This window comes from Hemitrygon akajei, chromosome 3 (assembly GCF_048418815.1).
Source record: "Hemitrygon akajei chromosome 3, sHemAka1.3, whole genome shotgun sequence".
Taxonomy (NCBI): Eukaryota; Metazoa; Chordata; class Chondrichthyes; order Myliobatiformes; family Dasyatidae; genus Hemitrygon; species Hemitrygon akajei.
Window position 1 is genome coordinate 101,865,671 of NC_133126.1, and position 20,780 is coordinate 101,886,450.

Here is a 20,780-nt window from a genome sequence, read left to right on the forward strand (position 1 = left end):
CCTGAAAATAACCTGTCCTAATCCATACTTGCCAGATCCTTTGATATCATCAAAATTGGCCTTTCAAGTTAGATTCTCAACCCAATGACCAGATCTATCCATCTCCATAATTACATTGAAAATATTGACATTATAATCACTAGATGCAAAGTGTTACCCTACGTAAACATCTGTCACTTTCTCTCTCATTCCCTAACAGGAGATCTAGTATCACACTCTCTCGAGGTCGGACTTCAAATTTCAAAAGTTGAAAGCAAATGTATTATCAAAGTACATATATGTCACCATGTACCACCCAGAGATTAATTTCTTTGTGGGGACGCTGAATAAATCCATACTGGAATCATGAAAGAGACACCAACTTGGGCATTCAGCCAATATGCAAAAGACAAACTGTGCAAGTACCAAAAAAAAATAGCCAATAAGTATTGAGATGAGATGCAATGTGAAATGAGTCCTTGAAAGTGAGTCCGGATGTATTGAATAAGGAAATTTTACTGAACACATCTGACAAACTCTATCCCATCCAGCCTTATTTTTGTGCAGGAGTCCAAGTCAATATCTGGGAAGTTAAAATCACCTACTATTACAACCTTATGTTTCTTACAATACTGTGATCTCTCTACAAGCCTCAGAATCTCATGCTCATTTGTGGAACTTCCTATCTGTTCCCTAACGTGCATGTTTGTATGCGTGCGCTAAATGTTTTTATAGACCTGCCTCAAGCAAGTCATTTAGTGACTGATGGGTGGAAAAATAATTGCCCTTCAGGGCCCTGTTAAGTTTTTCCTCTCTCATCTTAACCTGGAGAAGGTCCAAACCTTCTCAAACTCTCTTCTTAAGACATTCCTTTAAGTCTTGACATCTTTATGAATCTCTAGTGCACCATTGCCAGTTTGATAGCATCTTCCATAGCAGGGTGAGCAAAACTAAACGATATTCCAAATGTGGCCTCACCAACAATCTGTACAAATGCAAAATAACAATCCAATTTTTATACTCAATGGCCCAACTGAACCATCAGGCTTAGAAGCATGAAATTTGTTGTTTTGCAACAACAGTACAGTGCAATACATAAAATATACTATAAATTATAATAACTATATTAAAAAATTAAATAAGTCGTGCAAAAAGAGCAAAAAAAGTAGTGAGACAGTATTTATGGGCTCATTGTCCGTTTAGAAGTATGATGGTGGAGATGAAGAGGCTGTCCTGAAATTTTTAAAGTGTGCATCTTCAGGCTCCTGTACTTCTATAATGTTAGTAATGTCAAGGCATGTCATGGATGGAGGGGTCCTTAAATGAAGGATGCTGCCTTTTTGAGGTATCACCTTCTGAAGATGTCCTCAATGGTAGGGAGGCTAGTGCTCAAGATGGAGCTGGCTGAGTTTACAATTTTTTTACAGCTTTTTCCAATCCTGGATCCTTTTCCAAGTCATACAGTCCTGGATATGGAGAGAGTAGAGTAGTGGGCTAAGCACACATCCTTGAGGTGCACTGGTGTTAACTGTCAGCCAAGAGGAAGTCTCCCAATAAGGAAATGAAGTTATCCACACGCCTGAACCAGCATGGATAACTTCATTCACCTCAAAGCTGAATTGACTCCACAACTTAGACTTACTTTCAAGTATTCTACCATGCATGTTCTCAGTATATATTTACAGTTAATTATTTGCACTGTTTGTTTTATTTTGCACATTGGTAGTTGGTCAATCTGATTTTGTATAGTTTTTCTTAAATGCTATTGTATTTATTTTTCTTTAAACAACTGCAAAAAAAACTTAGGATAGTATATGGACACAGAAACATACTTTAGTTTCATAATAAATGCTCTTTGAACTTTGAAATCTAGCGTACCAAAAGCCTTCCGCACCACCCTATCAATCTGCCATACCACTTTCAAGGAACCAATTTCGTGTAACTCTTATGTCCCTCTGTTTTAAAACTCTTACCAGGGCCTTGCCACTCAGGCCCAGCTGGATTATACATGCCAAAATATAGTACCTTACCAGAATTAAACTCAATTTGCCATTTGTTGGCCCACTTCCCCAGCTGATCAAGATTGCTCTAAATTGTGTAAACATTTTTACTGTCTACAAAACCACCTATTCTAGTGTCAGCCACCAACTAACTGATCATGTCTTCTATATTCTCATCCAAATAATTTAAGCAGATGACAAGCAGCAAGCCTAGCACCGACCTCAAGTTACAACCCTCCAGTTCAAAAAAAACCTTCCACCATCACCCTCTGCTTCCTACCATCTAGCTAATTGTGTATGCAAGAAAACTAGCTGTTCCTATATTCCATGTGATTCAACTTTCCACAGCAGCCCACCATGTGGGACCACATCAAAGCCCTTTCTGAAGTCCATGTAGACTAGTGGTCGCCAACGTGTTGATCGCGATCGACTGGTCGATCTTTGAGACTTTCCCAGTAGATCCCGGTTTAAAAAAAAAGAGATACATAATTACTGTTGAGAGATTTGTTTCCGGGTTGCGGGGTTTTAGTTCCGTTTTTTCTACCCAGTGCGCATGCGTGTAGCTCCCCCACACTACACAGTGTAATTCAGTGGTCCCCAACCACCGGGCCGCGAGGAAACGATATGAGTCAGCTGCACCTTTCCTCATTCCCTGTCACGCTGACTGTTGAACTTGAACGCACACGAGGTCATCAGTCACCTAAATGCAGTGATACTCTCGCGCCAGAGATCACTGGCTGGCCTTGGGTAACCGGCCGGCGGGAAGTGCCGTTGCTACTGGCCTGGAGAGCGGATAGATGGGCACCGCCTTTGAACCTGTTTACCACACCAAATGTTCGTGGGGAACCCGGTGATAAAATATTCGCAGACGGCCTGATTTGGGCTCAGGGTTTCGTAAGTATCAGGGCAGCTACCTCACTGCGATCTACTGAAACAAACTTTTGTCGGCCAATTGGTCCTACAAGGGAGGCTGGTGCGCACCCTGTCGCACTCCTCGCTCGGTCGGTTGCTCTCTCCGGACTGCAACCGCCGCAGCCCTGGCATGGGGACCTCTGGCCCTGACCTTGTCTTCTCACCCCACCCATGACCAGCCGCACCTGGCCAAGGTGGCGGGTGGGTGGGAGGCTGCAGTTTGGGCCGGGAGGCTGTCTAATGAGGTAATGAAGCCCTCAAAACTGCGTTGGTACCTTGAGTCCAAGCACCCTGCGCTTAAAGACAAACACGTTGAGTTTTTTGAGCGGAAAACACGTGAGCAAGCGGGACAGAAGCTAAGTGCTGAGAGCCGCGAAAACTAAATTGCGGAATAGACTGGATATAAGGAACCTGCTTTGAGTATTACCTGTATTCCGGTCGTGTTTAACACCCCACCCCCCCCCACCCCCGTCGGCCGGTCCGCAAGAATATTGTCAATATTAAACTGGTCCGGGGTGCAAAAAAGGGTGGGTACCCCTGGTGTTCATACATTATTTCTACTTCCAGTCTTTTTTGCCCCAGTGCGCATGCGTGTAACGGATTGATCTCACCTTTCACTATGGCAGAGGTAGGGGATCTTGGGCTTAAAAAGGTTGGTGACTACTAATATAGACTATGTCTATGGTCCTGCTCTCATCAACTTTGGATACTTCTTCAAAAACCGCGAATTCATGAGACATGATCTTCCATACATAAAACCATGCCGATTATTCAATTCAAACCATCTTTCCAAATGCTTGTACAGTCGGCCCTCCTTATCCGCGGGTTCCGCATCCGCAGATCGGGAAAACCCGGAAGTTCTCTCTCCAGCACTTATTGTTTGAGCGTGTACAGACTATTTTTTCTTGTCATTATTCCCTAAACAATACAGTATAACAACTATTTACATAGCATTTACGTTGTATTAGGTATTAAAAATAATCTAGAGATGATTTGAAAGTATAGGCAGTCTCCGGGTTATGAACGAGTTCCGTTCCTGAGTCCGTTTTTCAGTCGGATTGCAGTCAGAACAGGTACATCCGGTATTATTTAGCGTCAGTTAGTCAAACGTTTTTCTTAGTATGTAGTATATATTTTGCCTTTCTATGCATATAAAACAATTGAGAAACATATGTATTTCAATAATTATACCACTTCATTGCTTAGTAATAATTGTAGCTTTCATCGGGGGCAATGCCTTCCACGTGCTCCATTAAGATTGTTCCGATCGTTGACCGACTGTAGCCTAACGCTTTTCCAATTACTGATGGCATTTCACCTCTTTCCGATCGCTGTATTACTTCCACCTTATTTTCAATCGTGATCGTGATTATTTTCATGAACAGAAACGCTGCAGATTCAGAGCTCTGCGGGGTCCTAAAGACCACCGCACTGAGACAGGTTAAATAAGGTCCGGGGTTCCGCTGGGTCCTAAAGACCACCGAATTGAGACAGGTTAATTAAGGGACTTGAGCATCCGTGTATTTTGGTAATCACGGGGAGTCCCGGAACCAATCCCCCGCGGATAAGGACTGTATATCTAATCCCTCAGTATCCCCTCTAGTAGTGTACCTGCCACAGATGTTATGCTTCCTGGTGTATAATTCCCAGAATTTCTTTGCAGCCTTTGTTAAATAAAGATACAACATTAGCTGCCTGTCTTCTGGCATTTCACTCATCACTAATGACCATGCTTATATCTCAGCCAGAGCTCCCACAATATCTCTGTGTTCTCAGAGATACCTGGCCAGACCTTGGAGGTTGATCTACCTTCATTTCACCATCTCTATCAGATTAGGGAACATTCCCAAATGTGTTAACAGTGGACAAACATTGCGTAATATCTAAAGAACATTAACGTGAATTACAACAATTAGTTTAACACACAAGCAAGATATATTCTACCTTTCAACAATCAATTCAGATGTATTCTTTGGAATTTTCTCCAGGAATGCATTCAACTAACTTGTTTGAGGTTACTAGCTTACCTTATATAACTTCAATGGTGTAACATTTACAGTTTGCCAACCCTCTTCCAACAGCTTTTGCAATTTCCTCCCTTACTTCTATCAGTAACTCAGTGCTGAGAAGTGTCAAGAATTGTATTTTGTTAAGAAGCAGAAACTAGAGGATACAGTTTCTATATTAAAAAAAGTACAGGTTTCCCCCGCTATCTGAAGGTAGAGCATTCCTATGAAACCGTTTGTAAGCCAAAATGTCAGAAAGCAAAGAAGCAATTACCATTAATTTATATTGGAAAAATTTGAGCGTTCCCAGACCTAAAAAGTAACCTACCAAATCATACCAAATAACATATAAAACCTAAAATAACACTAACATATAGTAAAAGCAGGAATTATATGATAAATATACAGCCTATATAAAGTAGAAATATTGTATGTATGGTGTAGTTTCACTTATCAAAATTGGGAAGACAGCAAGCCAAAATCGATTTGGAAAAAACAATAGACACATACACGTATGTGCACATACACACCTACGCATGTACATGCAGGCGCACACAACTGCCTGTCCAAGGCTTCATGGTCATGGTAGTCTTTCTTGGGGTAAACACACGTATAAAGCGGGCGTCTTTTTTCCGTAAAAGTGAAAATCCTCTTCGGTTAACTAAAACAGGTACTAATGTAGGTCTTTCGTAACAGTGAGCTGTTGTAAAGCGAACGTTCAAAAAACGGGGGCCACCTGTATGCGCAGATATTAGCTTTATCATTAGAGGTGAATTCGATCAGGCTAGCTTAAAGAAATCTCTGCCCATCTACCACCAACACATCACCTGCAGCACAAGAGGGTCCAATGCATTTGATCACTACTGCCCTAACATCAAGAAAAATGCCTATCATTCCTTTGACTGCATTGTAGAAAATCTTCCTATCTGCATCCAGGCAGAGACAAGAACACGCCACCAAATTGCAGTGACAAGAAGAGATTGTAGCAGGAGGCAGAAGTGCAGCTCTAGGACTGCTTTGAGTAAGTGGAGTGGGCCATGAATGAATAGGCCACAGTTGTCTCAGCCTTCATAAAGACTAGTATGTCCCCACAAAATCATTCGGAATCTTTCCCAATCAGAAACCTTGGATGAAGCAAGAGATTCACAATCTTCATAGGGCTATATTGGTGTTGTTTAGAACCAACAGCCAGGAAAGTACAAGAGGTCCAAATATGTCTATCAGAAGACTCTCTCAATACAAAATGGTAATTCTAAACTAAACATAAATCAGACAAGGATGCTCAACAACTATGGCAGGGCTTGAATGTCAACATCTCCTACAAAGCAAAACCAAATAACATAAATGGCAATGAGGTTTCACTTAACAATTAGCTGAATGCCTTTTATTGTCACTTTGATTGACAGAAAATAGAGACACTTTCACGAACCCCCACGGTCCTCAATGACCCTGTGATCTCAGTGTCTCTGAGGACAACGTGAGAATATCCTTCAGGAGGGTGAATCCATAGAAAGCACCTGGACCAAAAGGCATACCTGGCCAAGTACTAAAAACCTATGCTCGTCATGGTGCTTACTAACATCTTCAAGCTCTCACTTCAGCTGTCTAAGGTATCTGTCAGCTTCGAGCAGGCTTCAATCATACCAATGCCCAAGAAGAATGTAGTAACCTGTCTCAATGACCATCATCCAGTGCCACTAACATCCACTCTAATCTAATACTTTGAGATGCTAGTCATAGCATATCAACTCCTACCTGAGAGGCGACCTGGATTTACTCCAATTTGACTATCGTCACACCAGGTCAACAGCAGATGCCATTTCAATGTCTCTACACTCAGCTCTGAAACACCTGGATAATAATGATGCTCTTCATTGACGACAGCTCAGCATTCAATATTATCATCACCTTAAAACTCATCATTCAGCTTCAAAACCTGGGGCTCATTCACTCTCTGCACAAATGGATCCTCGATTTCTTCACTGGCGGACTCCAGTTTCTACGGATTGGCAATAATATCTCCTCCACAATCACTATCTGCACAGGTACACCACATGGCTGTGTACTTAAGACTCCTGTTCACTTTTGTTTAGCCATTGTTTGTCTAAATACAGCTCCAATGCCACAATTAAGTTTGCTGGCAACACCACAGCTGTTGGCCTAGTCAAAGGTGATGACAAATTGGCAGATATAAGGGAGATAGAAAATCCACAACAACCTCTCTTTCCAACAAGCTGATTATTGACTACAGGAAGACATTGGAGGCCCATGAGCCAGTTCCTATTAGTGGAATGGAGGTAGAGGGGGGTCAGTTGCTTTGAATTCCATGGTGTTAACGTATCAGAGGATCCGTCTTGGGACCAGCACACACGTCATCACAAATAAGGCACAACAAAACCTCAGTTTTCTTAAAACTTTGTTTAGTTTTAAGTGAAACATTTTGACAAACTTCTATAGATGCACAATGGAGAGTATCCTAACCGGTTGCATCACGGCCTTGTATGGAAACACCAGTGCCTAAGAAGGGAAAAGGCAGAAGAAGGTGGTGGATATAACTGAGCCCATCACAGGCAAAGCTTGCAGCACCATTGAGAATACTTGCATGGAGTACTGCCATATAATAAAGCAGCATACATCATCAAGAGCCCCCACCATCCAAGACCACGTCCTCTTATCACTACTCCATCATCAGGAGCTACAGACTTATGTCTCACACCAGCAGTTGCAGGAACAATTATGACCCAACAATGATCAGGCTTCTGAAACAGCATGGATCTCTCATCACCAGGTCTTCAAGGTCAATCCTCACCTAGAGGTCTTGTAGAATTTTTATGCTTTCCATGTGACCATGGCAAAAGAGATATCTAAACGTATTTAAAATTGTGAAAAATGTATACAGTAGACAGATGGAACCCTGGGTGTACACCATCTGGTCCAGGTCACTTAGCAACCTTCAGACCTTTCAGTTTCCCAAGAACCTTCTCCCTAGTAATAGTAACTTCACACATTTCATGACCCCTGACACCTGGAACTTCCACCGCACTGCTAATGTCTTCTGCAGTGAAGACTGATGCAAAAGACTTATTCAGTTCTTCCGCCATTTCGTTGTCCCCAATTACATATCATTTTCCAGTGGTCCAATATCCACTCTCGCCTCTCTTTTACTTTATGTATTTGAAGAAACTTTTGGTATCCACTTTAATATTATTTGCTAGCTTACTTTCATATTCCATCTTTACCTTCTTAATTACTTTTGTTTTAAGATACATCCTGTGCCTTCCAAATTGCTTCCAGAAATTTAAACCATTGCTGCTCTACCATCATTCCCGCGAGTGTTCTTTTCCAACCAGTTCTGGTCATCTCTTCTCTCATACCTCTACTTCCAACAGATCTGACTTTAGCTTCTCCTCCTCAAATTTCAGGGTGAATTCAATCATATTATGATCACTTTCTCTTAAGAGTTCTTTTACCTTAAGCTCTCTATTAATTCCAGATCATTGCATAACACCTAATCCAGAATAGCTGACCCCTCATGGGCTCAACCACGAGCTACCTTAAAAAGCCATCTCGTAAACATTCTAGAAATACCCCTCCTGGAATCCGGTACCAACCTGATTTTCCTAATCTATACCTGTATATATTCCCATTACTATTGTAGCATTGCCCTTTTGGCATACATTTTCTATCTCACATTGTAATTTGTACATCACATCCTTAATATTGGGGTTCTGTATACAACTCCCATCAGTGTAATTTTAGCTTTATCCACAATGATTCAACATCTTCTAACCTTATGTCACCTCTTTCTAATGATTTAATTTCACTTTTTACCAACAGTGCACACCCTCTGCCTTCCTGCCTTTCCTTTCGATACGCTTGTATCCTTGCTCCCAGCTTCCAGCTATAATCTTCCATCGGCCATAATTCTCCAGACCCTACATTTCCACTGTTAATATCTACCTTATTTAAAAGATTATCCCCTGCATTTCTACTCTTATGTGGTGCCTTTACAGATGCATCTGTTGCTTGCTGATTTGCAATGCAGTCCTTCATGAACTCCTGGACCACTGATCAACCACCATCTGACATCCTCAGCATTCCCCCAAAGCATGCATGACATAAAGGAGAAAATGCTCCTTTCCTTCAAGCCAAACAGTGCCTATAAAAAGTATTCTATCCCTCCATCTCCGGAAGTTTTCATGTTTTGTTTTTACAACATTGAATCACAGTGGATTTGATTTGGCTTTTTCGACACTAATCAACAGAAAAGACTTTCGTGTCAAAGTGAAAACAAATTGCTACAAATTGGTCTAAAGTTTATTACAATTATTAAACACAATAATTGTTTAATTAATCAGCCCCTTCAAATCAGTACAGGTGCCCCCGTTTTTTGAACGTTCGCTTTACGACACCTCGCTGTTACGAAAGACCTACATTAGTTATCTGTTTTCGCTAATAGAAGGTGTTTTCACTGGTACAAAAAAGGCAGTGTTCGAAAAAGGCAGCATGCAAAAAAAAAGCAGCGCGCATAAAAAGGCAGCGCACGCCCCGAGCAGCCAAGCTCCTCCCCCAGAACAGCATTCTAGCTGCCAGTTCTTAAACACATGCCTGTGAGCATCTGTGCTTTATGTCTATTTATTTTGTGCATCTATTAGCAAGATGAGTTCTAAGGTATCGGAAAAGCCGAAAAGAGCTCATAAGGGTGTTACACTTAGCGTCGAACTAGACATAATTAAGCGTTTCAATTGTGGTGAACGAAGTAAGGACAAAGTGAATTTGGTTAGTGGAAGTTGACGAAGATGATGTTGAAGAGGTTTTGGTATCCTGTGACCAAAGACTGATAGATGAAGAGCTGATGCAATTGGAAGAGGAAAGGATAACAATAGAAACCGAATGCAGTAGCAAACGGACCAAAAGTGAAGTTGTCCAGGAACTGAACGTGAAGCAACTGCATGAGATTTTCGCTGCAATGATTGCAGAAAAGTATGACTTTAATTTTGAAAGGGCACATAGATTTAGGGCATATTTGCAGGATGGTTTGAGTGCTTACAAAGAACTGTATGATAAAAAAAATGCGTGAGGCTAAGCAGTCAAGCATACTGTCGTTTTTTCAAGCCTTCCACATCAGCCACAGCAGACAACAAACCTCGACCTTCGATATTGAGGCAGGCAGACATAGAAGAAGATGACCTGCCTGCCCTGATGGAAACAGACGATGGTGAGATGACACCCCAGTGTCCCACCACCCCAACCTCCGACTCAGCCTAACACGCCATCGTCAGTGTGCTCGCTATCTTCCCGATTCTGATAAGTGATACTACACTGTACCTACATTATTTCTACTTTATATATGCTGTGTATTTTTATGTGTTATTTGGTACAATTTGTTATGGCTTAAAGGTTACTGGAGAGAGTGTTTCTGCCAAGAGCGCTTGCACCAAGTGTTTCTGCTGAGAGCACTTGCGTCAGATTTTCGCTATGGTGGACTGCTGCAATGATTGCAGAAAAGTATTTCTACTTTATATAGGCTGTGTATTTATCATATCATTCCTGCTTTTACTATATGTTACTGTTATTTTAGGTTTTATGTGTTATTTGGCATGATTTGGTAGCTTATTTTTTGGGTCTGCGAATGCTCACAAATTTTTCCCATATAAATAAATGGTAATTGCTTCTTCACTTTACAAAATTCAGGCTTACGAACCATTTCATAGGAACGCTCTACCTTCGGATGGCGGGGGAAACCTGTATTTAGTAGATGCACCTTTGGTAGCAATTACAGCCTTGAGTCTGTGGATAGGTCTCTATCAGCTTTGCACATCTGGACACTACAATTTCCCCCCATCCTTCTTTACAAAACTGGTGAAATTGCACGGGGATCATGCATGAAGCCCAGCCACAAATTCTCAATTGGATTGAGATCTGGACTCTGACTTGACAACTCCAGGACATTTAACTTTGTTGTTTTTAAGTCATTCCTGTGTGGCTTTGGCTTCATGCTTGGGTCACTGTCTTGCTGGAATGGAATTGGGCTATAGAGTGCCTTTGTCCACAAGTCACAGTTCTCTTGCAGACTGCATCAGGTTTTCCTCCAGGATTTCCCTGTATTTTGCTACATTCATTTTACTGTCTACCTTCATAAGCTTTCCAGGGACTGCTGCACTGAAGCATCCCACAAAATGATGCAGCCATCACCATGCTTCATGATAGGGATGGTGTGTTTTTGATGATGTGCGGCATTTGACTTACACCAAACACAGCATTAAACTTGATGGCCAAAAAAACTCAATTTTGGTTTCATCAGACCATACAGCCTTCTTCCACATGACTTCTGGCAAAGTCTAGCCAAGTTTTCATGTGTGTTTTTTCCCCCAAAAGTGGCTTTCTCCTTGCCACCCTTCCACAAAGCTATGACTGGTGAAGCACCTTTCTTGATGATTGACTTAACAGTACTCAAAGGAATATTCAGTGACTCGGAAATTTGCTTGTATCCATCTCCTGACTTATGCTTTTCAATAACCTTTTCATGGAGTTGCTTGGCGGGTTCTTGTCTTCATGGTGTAGTTTTTGCCAGGATACTGACTCATTAGCAGATGGATCTTCCAGATACAGGTGTATTTTTATAAGAGGCAATTGAAACACCTTTATTGCACACAGGTGATCTCCTTTTAACTAATTATGAGACTTCTAAAACCAATCGGCTGCACCAGTGATGATTTGGTGTGTCATATTAAGGGGGAGAGCGGGTGGGTAAATACTAATGCAATCAATTATTTTGTGTTTTATATTTGTAATTAATTTAGATCACTTTGTAGAGATCTGTTTTCACTTGGGCATGAAAGAGTCTTTTTCTATTGATCAGTGTCAAAAAAAACAAATTAAATCCACTGTGATTCAATGTTGTAAAACAAGACGTGAAAACTTCCAAGCGGGGGCGGGGGTGAATACTTTTTATAGGCATGGTGACTCCCAGAAAATGATTATTGTGGTTCCTGATGGTCAATAATCCCAATGCCAAGACAGGGTAGTGGAAGCTTTTGGAGGTGAAGTTTTAGACCAAATCATCACGAGGTTCTTCAGCAACTTCCAATAAAGTTGGTCATGCAGATGTTTCCTGCTGATTGTGCAGTGTTCAATTGGCAGGAAAGTTTATTAAACACTGGCCCTCCACCCTCCCATGCGCTGGCTCTCTCCTTCCCTCCCCCACTAACACCCCAGTCCTCTCCTCCCCCTCACTCCTCCCCACGCACCACGGCTCCCTTCCTCCCTCCTTGATGATTAGTGATGCAGGAAGCTTTGTTATTGTGCTCGCTGTAAATTGAATCACATGTTTAAAAAAATTGAGGTAAAGTATTATTTCGACTTGACAGAAAGGCAGTGTAAGTACGATAGATTTTCATTTTCTGAACAGGAAAATCCACTTCAAAAGTATAACTGTAATTTGTATTTTAAAACTAAATTCATGTTGGATTAAAAAATCTGAAGTTTTTTCTGCTGGCTACTTTTATTCATGTTGAATTAATTTTTGTCGTGATACAGCAGGGTAGGTAATATGTTGTTTCCATGATACGTCGGAGCAGGTGGAGACCACAGTGAACCTTAGTAGTTAGTTATATTAAATGACTGCAGTGGCAAGGGGGTGGAGGTGGGAAAGACTCAAGCAAAGCAGCTAATCCTGGAGTATTTTCTTTTTCTTTACCTGTGTGTATTGGTAGATCAGGCTGCATCCAAGTCGAGAGTTCATATTGCAAATCAGTTCTAATAGAAACTGAAAAGGCTGGTCTAGTGTTAATGATATGTGTTGTAGTTCATGGCATCAAGAAAATATTGTATTATAGTTATTAGTATCATTCTAAGTGAGTGGATTAAAGTGCCAGAAGATTTTTCAAAGGTAACAGTTCTAGATAATGAAATGAAGACATTAACTGACCACTTGTTCATTTTCAGTTGATGAAGAGGACAAAACGTTGATAGTACGAAGAGGACTAAAAATTAGTCAGAGAAAGAATCGTACTGGATTTGAAGATTTAAAAAAGGTGAAGAAAAGGATAAGCATTGATCATTTTAATTTTAAGTTAATAGCATAATCTAAGATAGATCCCAGAGCACAACAAGAAAAGAATGTAAGCTGATCAGATAATCAGTATAAACTAGAGACTGGTTGATCTGAATAATCTTTCATCAGTATCACTGTGCTCTAGACTTCATTGCAGGTTGGCCCAACTGTAGTATTGAAGGGCCTGGGTAAAGTTTATTGTTGCAGTGTTTCCGGGGTTAGTAGTGGAAGCAGGCAGTTTGGTGGAGTTTGAGGCTTTTAGATAGATGCATGAATATGAATTGAATGGATAGATATGAATGATGCAGAGGAGGGGTTCATTTAGTCTCAACTACCATAATATACCATAAAATATCAGTACCAGGCTGTTCCATGTGTGTTCCATTTAGAAAATCTTTGCAGATAGCTAGTTTAAGGAGGACAGTGTTCACAGGAGGATGCCACTTAAAAGTTTGTGCAGATTAAACTTGACAATTCTAGGGGTTTGGTATGTTTATGTTGAAGGTGTTTAGAGTAATTTCTGTGGCCTAGCACTGGTTAGGTGCCAAACTTGCAAGTTGCAACCTTTTGCCAAAAACCCTAATATTATTTTCTTAATTATGAACTTTCAGTTCCTCCTTTCACTTGACACTTTGTTCTGTTATTTTCTGCTAGGTTAAAGATCCAACACAGAAACAGGTTATTTGGTCCACCAAGTCTCCACCAACTTCCAAACAATCTTTTTTACACAAATCCTACCTTGACCCATTTTCTTTTGTGTGATATATATGGTTTTTATTTAATTCCTCTAATATGTCCTTCATTCATATTATAAGCTCTCTTCCCTATATGGAAGATAACTGTTCGTGCAGGCATGTGTCAATGAAATTCATGTTCTTCAGTTCATCAAAACAGCCTTCGGATATTTGAGAAAAAGTGTGTTTAATTGAGCCATACAACCTAGAAAGGGTCCATCAGAGGATACCCAATCATCAACTGCCCATTTACATTGATCTTATACTTAGCCCATTTGAAATCTGGCATGAAGTTCATGTTTGCAGGCGGCAGTTATCCATTCCCTCTTGACACCTCTTGAGACATTGACGATCCATAATTAGTATTTGAGCGATATTACCAAAGTTATCTCCACAAGTCCTGCGAACCAGTGTCAGCTTCCTGAAACAACAGGGGTAGCTTTGAGGCCTAAATTGCACTTGATCAGTTTAATGGCAGATCTTGTAGTTCATAGGCCTGACACCAGACATTTGAAACACGTGCTATTCTGAGCTGCTCTTTTGTGTCTTGATTCAATGTGAACAAAGGCACTCTATAGATGCATACATGAAAGCAATCAAGAACAGAATTGATAGGCTGAATGGCCTAATTCTGTTCCAATGTCTTATGGTTTATGTCTTAAGATTGCTTGCTTCACAATTTCAAACTAACTGCATATCCATTGTGGAGACCATTCTCCTCACTGAGCTACTTCAACAATGTTTATTATCTGGTGTTGATGTCCTCTTGCTAGTTCACATCTTGTATACTCTTGCAGACAACTTCCTGGGACTTTACTGTAAGGTCAAAGTACATGACCTTTTGTCATGAGCACATATATGCACAGAAATAACATCAGGTTTATTATCACTGATATGTCATGAAATTTGTTTTTTGTGGCAGCAGTAGTGCAGACATATTAAATGCTCATTTACAAAATAAAGTTGCAAAAGATGAATAGCAAGATGGTGTTCATGAGTTCATGGGCCATTCAAAAGACTGGAAGAGTGGAAGAAACTGTTCTTAAAATGTTGAGTGTGAGTCTTCAGTTTCCTGTACCTCCTCTCCAATGGTAGTGATCGAGAGAGGGCATGTCTCAGATGGTGAAAATCTTTAATTTGTTAAGGTTCCCCATCTAAGGCTCATCCTGAATGTAAGGAGGCATGGGATCCAAGGAGACCTTGCGTTGTGGACCCAGAATTGGCCTGCCCATAGAAAGCAAAGAGTGGCTGTAGATGGTTTGTATTCTGCATGGAGGACAGTGACCAGTGGTGTTCACAGAGATTGGTTCTGAGACCCCCTCCTCTTTGTGATTTTTATAAATGACCTGGATGAGGAAGTAGAAGGGTGGTTAGTAAGGTTACTAGTGACACAAAAGTTGGGGGTGTTGTGGATAGTCTGGAGGGTTGTCAGAGGTTACAGCAGTACGTCGATAGGATGCAGAACTGGCTGAGAAATGACAGATGGAGTTCAACCTAGGTAAGTGTGAAGTGGTTCATTTGGGTAGGTCAAATTTGAAGACAGAATATAATATGAATGGTAATACTCTTGGCAGTGTGGAGGATCAGTGAGATCATGGGGTCCGTATCCACAGGACACTCAAAGCTGCTGCGCAGGTTGACAGTGTTGTTAAGAAGGCATGTGTAGTGATGGCCTTCATTAATCGTGGGATTGAGTTCAAGAGGTGTGAGGTAATGTTAAAGCTATATAAAACCTTAGGTAGACCCTACTTGGAGCAGTGTTCAGTTCTGATCACTTTACAGGAAGGATTTAGATACTATTGTACAATGTCCTGTGTATGTTACTAAAAAGGGCTTCTTTGGTTTGTTACGAGTAGGAATGCTTCTTTGTCTGTTAAAAGTTTCTCTTGCCGTTGTTTCACTTTAGAATGGCTGATATGGTAATTGTATTCATTTGTTAATCAATGGGGAATGTTATTGTGTTTTGTGAGGCTGGGACCTTGGGGGAGGGGTTGCGCGGGCTTGGAGAGTCCGGAGGGAGACGCCGAGGAAGGAGGACGTGCGCTCGGGAGACCACCGGGGAGTCCGAAGTGGAAGTTTCCGGAGGACGACCACCTAGGAGTCGAATGGTTCGCTGGATGAGCTCCACCGATGTGCACTAAACTGACTGAACTTTGATAAGTTGGCGCCTTTTGTTTTTTTTTGTTGTATATATATAGTGTACTGCCTAATACTCTTTTAATTTTAGTAAACTCTTTAAAGTGTATTTCATAACGGTATTTGTTGTGAGTTTGATACTGCCGGCGGGGCGCGAGGCATAAACTCGATTCTCACAGCACCTGTGTGAACGGGAGGCGGGGTTGGTGTGTGGCTGGATTTCTTTTTCCCCTAGACATATACCAGCCTGTTGGGTAAGTGTTACATTTGTGGGGTGCTCGCCCGGGATTGGATTGTCAGGGGGCTGTGGAATCGCGCAGGTAGTGAGGGTAATGGAGAGAGAGAAAATTGTTCACTGGTGCCGATTTGAAGGTGTACCGGCACAGTACGCATGCGTAGTGAGCGGAGTGGATTTTCGAGTTTCGGGAGATGCGGTAGTGCGGGGGTTAAGTTTGGTGAAGGGTATGGGGCAGGTAGAATTGGTAGCTAGACGGTGTGGTAAAGAGATGGAGTCTAGCTGGGTGTTAGTTAGTACGAGTGCTGACGTCAGGACGTTGGAACTGCCGGCGACGGTCAGTGTACCGGGGGAGGAGGGGCTGTGGGGGCTCCACACTCTCTCCGAGGATGAGGCTGAGGAGACATTGGAGGAGGAGCTAGAGGAAAACCCCGGAGAGGTGGCAGGCACTAGCGGAGGGAGGAGGGGGTCGTGACTAGGCCCCGCTCCCCAGGTAGGGTGGAAGCCTCCGAGCTGGCAGCCGCACTTATCTCCCTGGTGGGAGTGGCCGAGAGGCCACGGCTGAAGCTGGGGGTGTTCTCCGGAGCCAAGCCTACTCCGGACGGGGAGGTGGACTATGAGACCTGGATCGAGCATACGTCCTTGATGTTAGAGGAGTGGCCAGGCTCGGAGGAGGAGAAGCGGCAGCGATTGGTGGGAAGTTTGAGGGGTTTAGCAGCCAAAACAGTTCGGGAATGGAAAGCTGAAAAGTCTGGGGCCTCAGTGGAGGAATGTATAGAAGTTTTGGAGGGAGCGTTTGGGTTGTCAGGGGAACCCTGGCTGCTTTTAGCAGAGTTCCAACGCCTGGAACAATGGAGAGGGGAAAAGCTCTCCGAGTGCATATTTAGGATGGAGGGGATGCTCTCGGGGCTGCGGCGCCGGGGGGTAGTGAAGGCACCGGACGTGGCTAGCGTGAGGATGAGTCAGTTATTCAGTGGCTCTCTGGAGGAGGACAAGGTGGCGTGGACTATCCGGCAGGCTTATAGGAAAGGCCCCCCTCCATCGTTCGGGCAACTGATTAGAGAGGTGCGGGAGGAGGAGAGAGCGTTGGGGCGGAAAAGGGGCGCGGGCCTACGGGAGCGATCCTCAGTGATACAGGAAGTGGTGGCTGGGTGGAGGAATGACAACCCACCGAGGGGTAGAGAATCCCCTCTGGAGGGGAGGGACAGGGGAGGTACCCACTCTCAGGGGCGACCAGTGCCGTGGGTTGGGAGTGGGAGTCGTCCTGGGAGAGGAGGGGCGGCAGGCAGCGTGTGCTTTAACTGTGGGAAAGAGGGGCATTTCAGGCGGGACTGTGGGCGGCCGAGGGTGTGCTATAGCTGTGGAGAGGAGGGACACTTTAGGTGGGATTGTGAGAGACAAGGAGTTCCGCGGAGGACAAGCCCCCCTGCGACTAAGAAGGGGGAGGTGTCGGGAAACTTAGGAGAGGCTCAGTGAGGGAACGGACTGGAGCCTCTGGAGGAACACGTTCCCAGAGATCAGCCAGGGGACCACCGGGTGCCCACCCCTCTATTCCAGATGGGCTGGTAGGACCCCGTGCCAGTGTGGGTCTACGGATAGAGGGAGTTTACGCAAAAGCCGTTCTGGATACGGGATCGCAGGTGACCACCAATATCTAAAGACTTTGCCCGTAACCCCATTTGACGCCCTGCAGATTTGGGGTGTGAGCGAGGGTGACTACCCGTACGATGGGTACCTATCGGTGAGATTGGAGTTCTCGGAGGGCGATGTGGGAGTGTCCGAAGCTATTGAGACGTTGGTGATGGTGTGTCCTGACCCGGTGGAAACTGGTGGTGCTGCCCTCCTGGTGGGGACTAATTCCCCCGTTGTGCGACGGCTCCTGGGAGCTTGTAAGGAGAAAGCGGGGGAAGACTTTCTGGAGACCCTCTCGGTGCATCCAGTGTTTCGAGCAGTGTTCAAAGAAGGGGTTGCCTCACTAGGACTGGACCCGGAGTGTAAACGCGGGACGGTGTGGTGTACGCAGGCGAGGCCCAAGGTGATCCGACCCGGGGAGGTAGCACTAGTGATGGGGACCCCCAGATTCCCAGGAGTGCCGACGGGCGAAGCCCTGTTAGTAGACGCCCCGGACGATCTTGAAGGGGAGACACGATTTCCGGCGGGGGTGCTGGTGAGGCCCGAAGTGCAGAGACCAGGGGTGGTACATGCGAGGCGTATAGCTATAAGTGTCAGGAACACCACGGCAAGAGAAATCACCTTTAAGAGGGGAATGCCGCTGGCACATCTGTTCCCGGTGACGGTAATGTCTAGCGCACCGGTGAGGACCCCTAACGGGGAGGGATCGGAGCATTGAAGGGAGCTGACCGCTGAAGTCTTTAACTTCGGGGATTCCCCTGTGTCGCCGGAGTGGAAACACAGACTAGTGGAGAAGATGCTGAAGATGGAAGCTGTTTTTTCTCAGGGCGAGTTTGATGTTGGCTGCTCCAAAAGCACTCGCCACACCATCCGGGTGACGGAGGACACCCCGTTCAGAGAGAGATCCCGGCGGCTGGCTCCGGCAGATGTTGAGGACGTGCGGCAGCACCTGCGCAAGTTGAAGGAGGCCGGAATCATAGCTGAGTCCCGAAGTCCTTATGCGTCCCCAATAGTGGTGGCACGGAAGAAGAATGGGCGAGTGCGCATGTGTGTTGACTACAGGACGTTGAATCGGTGAACTGTCCCTGATCAATATACTGTCCCAAGAGTCGAGGATGCGCTGGCCTGCCTGAGTGGTGCGAAGTGGTTCAGCGTGCTGGATTTAAGAAGTGGGTATTACCAGATCCCAATGAGTGCGGCCGATAAAGAGAAGACTGCTTTTATCTGTCCGCTGGGGTTCTTTCAGTTCGAACGAATGCCCCAAGGCATATCGGGAGCCCCAGCCACCTTCCAGAGGCTCATGGAGAGAACTGTGGGGGATATGAATCTGTTAGAGGTGCTGGTGTACCTGGACGATTTGATAGTGTTTGGATCGACTTTGGAGGAACATGAGGAGAGGCTGTTGAAGGTGTTGGGCCGGCTTAATGAAGAAGGGTTGAAGCTTTCCCTGGACAAATGCCAGTTCTGCAAGTCGTCGGTTAGCTACGTTGGTCATATCATTTCGCGAGAGGGAGTGGCTACTGATCCAACCAAGATAGAGGCCGTGACCACCTGGCCGAGACCCCAGAAAGTGGGCGCTCTGCGCTCATTTTTGGGGTTCTGTGGGTATTACCGGCGATTTGTGAAAGGATACGCCAAAGTGTGTCATCCGTTGACTCAGCTGTTGTGTGGCTATCCCCCGGTGGGAAAGAAACGGACGGGGGACCAGAGGCAGGACGCTGGAGGATACTGGAACCCGGCGGAACCTTTTGGCTCGAGATGGGATGATCAATGTGAAGAGGCGTTCCGATCTTTGAAAAGGGCACTGACCCAGGCCCCGGTGTTGGCTTTTGCCGATCCCCAGAAGCCATATGTGCTGCACACGGATGCCAGTCGAGAGGGTCTCGGGGCTGTTCTGTACCAGGAGCATGGCAAAGCATTGAGGCCGGTAGCCTTTGTCAGCTGAAGCTTGTCGCCATCGGAGAGAAACTATCCCACTCACAAGTTGGAGTTCCTGGCGCTGAAGTGGGCGGTGGTGGACAAGTTGGGCGATTACCTGTACGGAGCCAAGTTTGAGGTGCGAACGGATAACAATCCGCTCACTTATATTTTGACTTCGGCAAAGCTGGATGCCACAGGACATCGGTGGCTGGCGGCCTTGTCGGTATATGATTTCAGCCTGAGGTACCGGCCCGGAAGCAAGAATGTCGATGCGGATGCTTTGTCTCGTCGGGAGCCGGGGGAACAGGAGAGGGATGAGGAGTGGGAGAGTGTCCCTGCCCCTGGAGTGAAGGCGATGTGCCAGTTTGCTATCACCGTGAAGGCCGAGGGAAGAGGGAGGCTGGAACGAGCCGTGGACCATTTGGGGGGTTTTGACGACGCCATACCCCTAGCTTACTGTGACCTGACCGCACTACGGACTAAACAGTTGCTGGAACTGAGTCCGGGGGAAGTGGCTGCTGCTCAGCAAAATGACCCGGGCATTGGCACAGTGTGGAGAGCGGTCGAGAGGGGGGATGGGGTGTTGGCTGAGAAGGCGAAACACCCATTCGTGCCCCTGTTGTTGAAGGAGTGGTCTCGGTTGAAGTTAAAGAACAAAATCTTGTACCGGGTACCGCGCCTCCGGACCAACCCCACTGTTGGCAACTGGTCCTGCCGGAGGAGTATCGGCAGGCTGTACTCCAGGCCCTACATGATGATTCTGGACACTTGGGGGTGGAAAAGACCTATGGATTACTCAAAGACCGGTTCTACTGGCCCCGGATGAGGGGGGAAGTCGAAGAATACTGTAGGGGCTGCAGTCGTTGCATCCGGAGGAAGACCCTGCCCGCGTTGGCGGCTCCACTGTCGCACTTGCAGAGTGCGGGACCTCTGGACCTGGTATGTATGGATTTTCTGTCGATTGAACCTGACACCAGCAACACCACGAATGTCTTGGTCATTACCGATCATTACACTCGCTATGCTCAGGCATTTCCCACTAAAGATCAGAAGGCGACGACAGTGGCGAAGGTGTTATGGGAGAAGTATTTTGTTCATTACGGCCTTCCCAGGCGAATCCATAGCGATCAGGGGCGGGACTTTGAGAGCCGCCTTATCCATGAATTACTG

The 20,780-nt window shown here is 44.8% G+C and overlaps 1 protein-coding gene across 6 annotated transcripts in view; it reads left to right on the top strand.

The window, feature by feature from the left end:
- Window positions 1–20,780, top strand: part of numb (NUMB endocytic adaptor protein) — a 251,647-nt gene that overhangs the window by 41,958 nt on the left and 188,909 nt on the right. For 2 of the 6 annotated variants that reach the window (XM_073040513.1, XM_073040512.1), the window contains exon 2: window positions 12,845–12,933. The exons of the other annotated variants lie outside the window; for them this stretch is intronic. The gene's annotated coding sequence lies outside the window, so the exon portion shown is untranslated. The remainder of the gene's footprint in view (window positions 1–12,844; window positions 12,934–20,780) is intronic. 6 annotated transcript variants of the gene reach the window in all.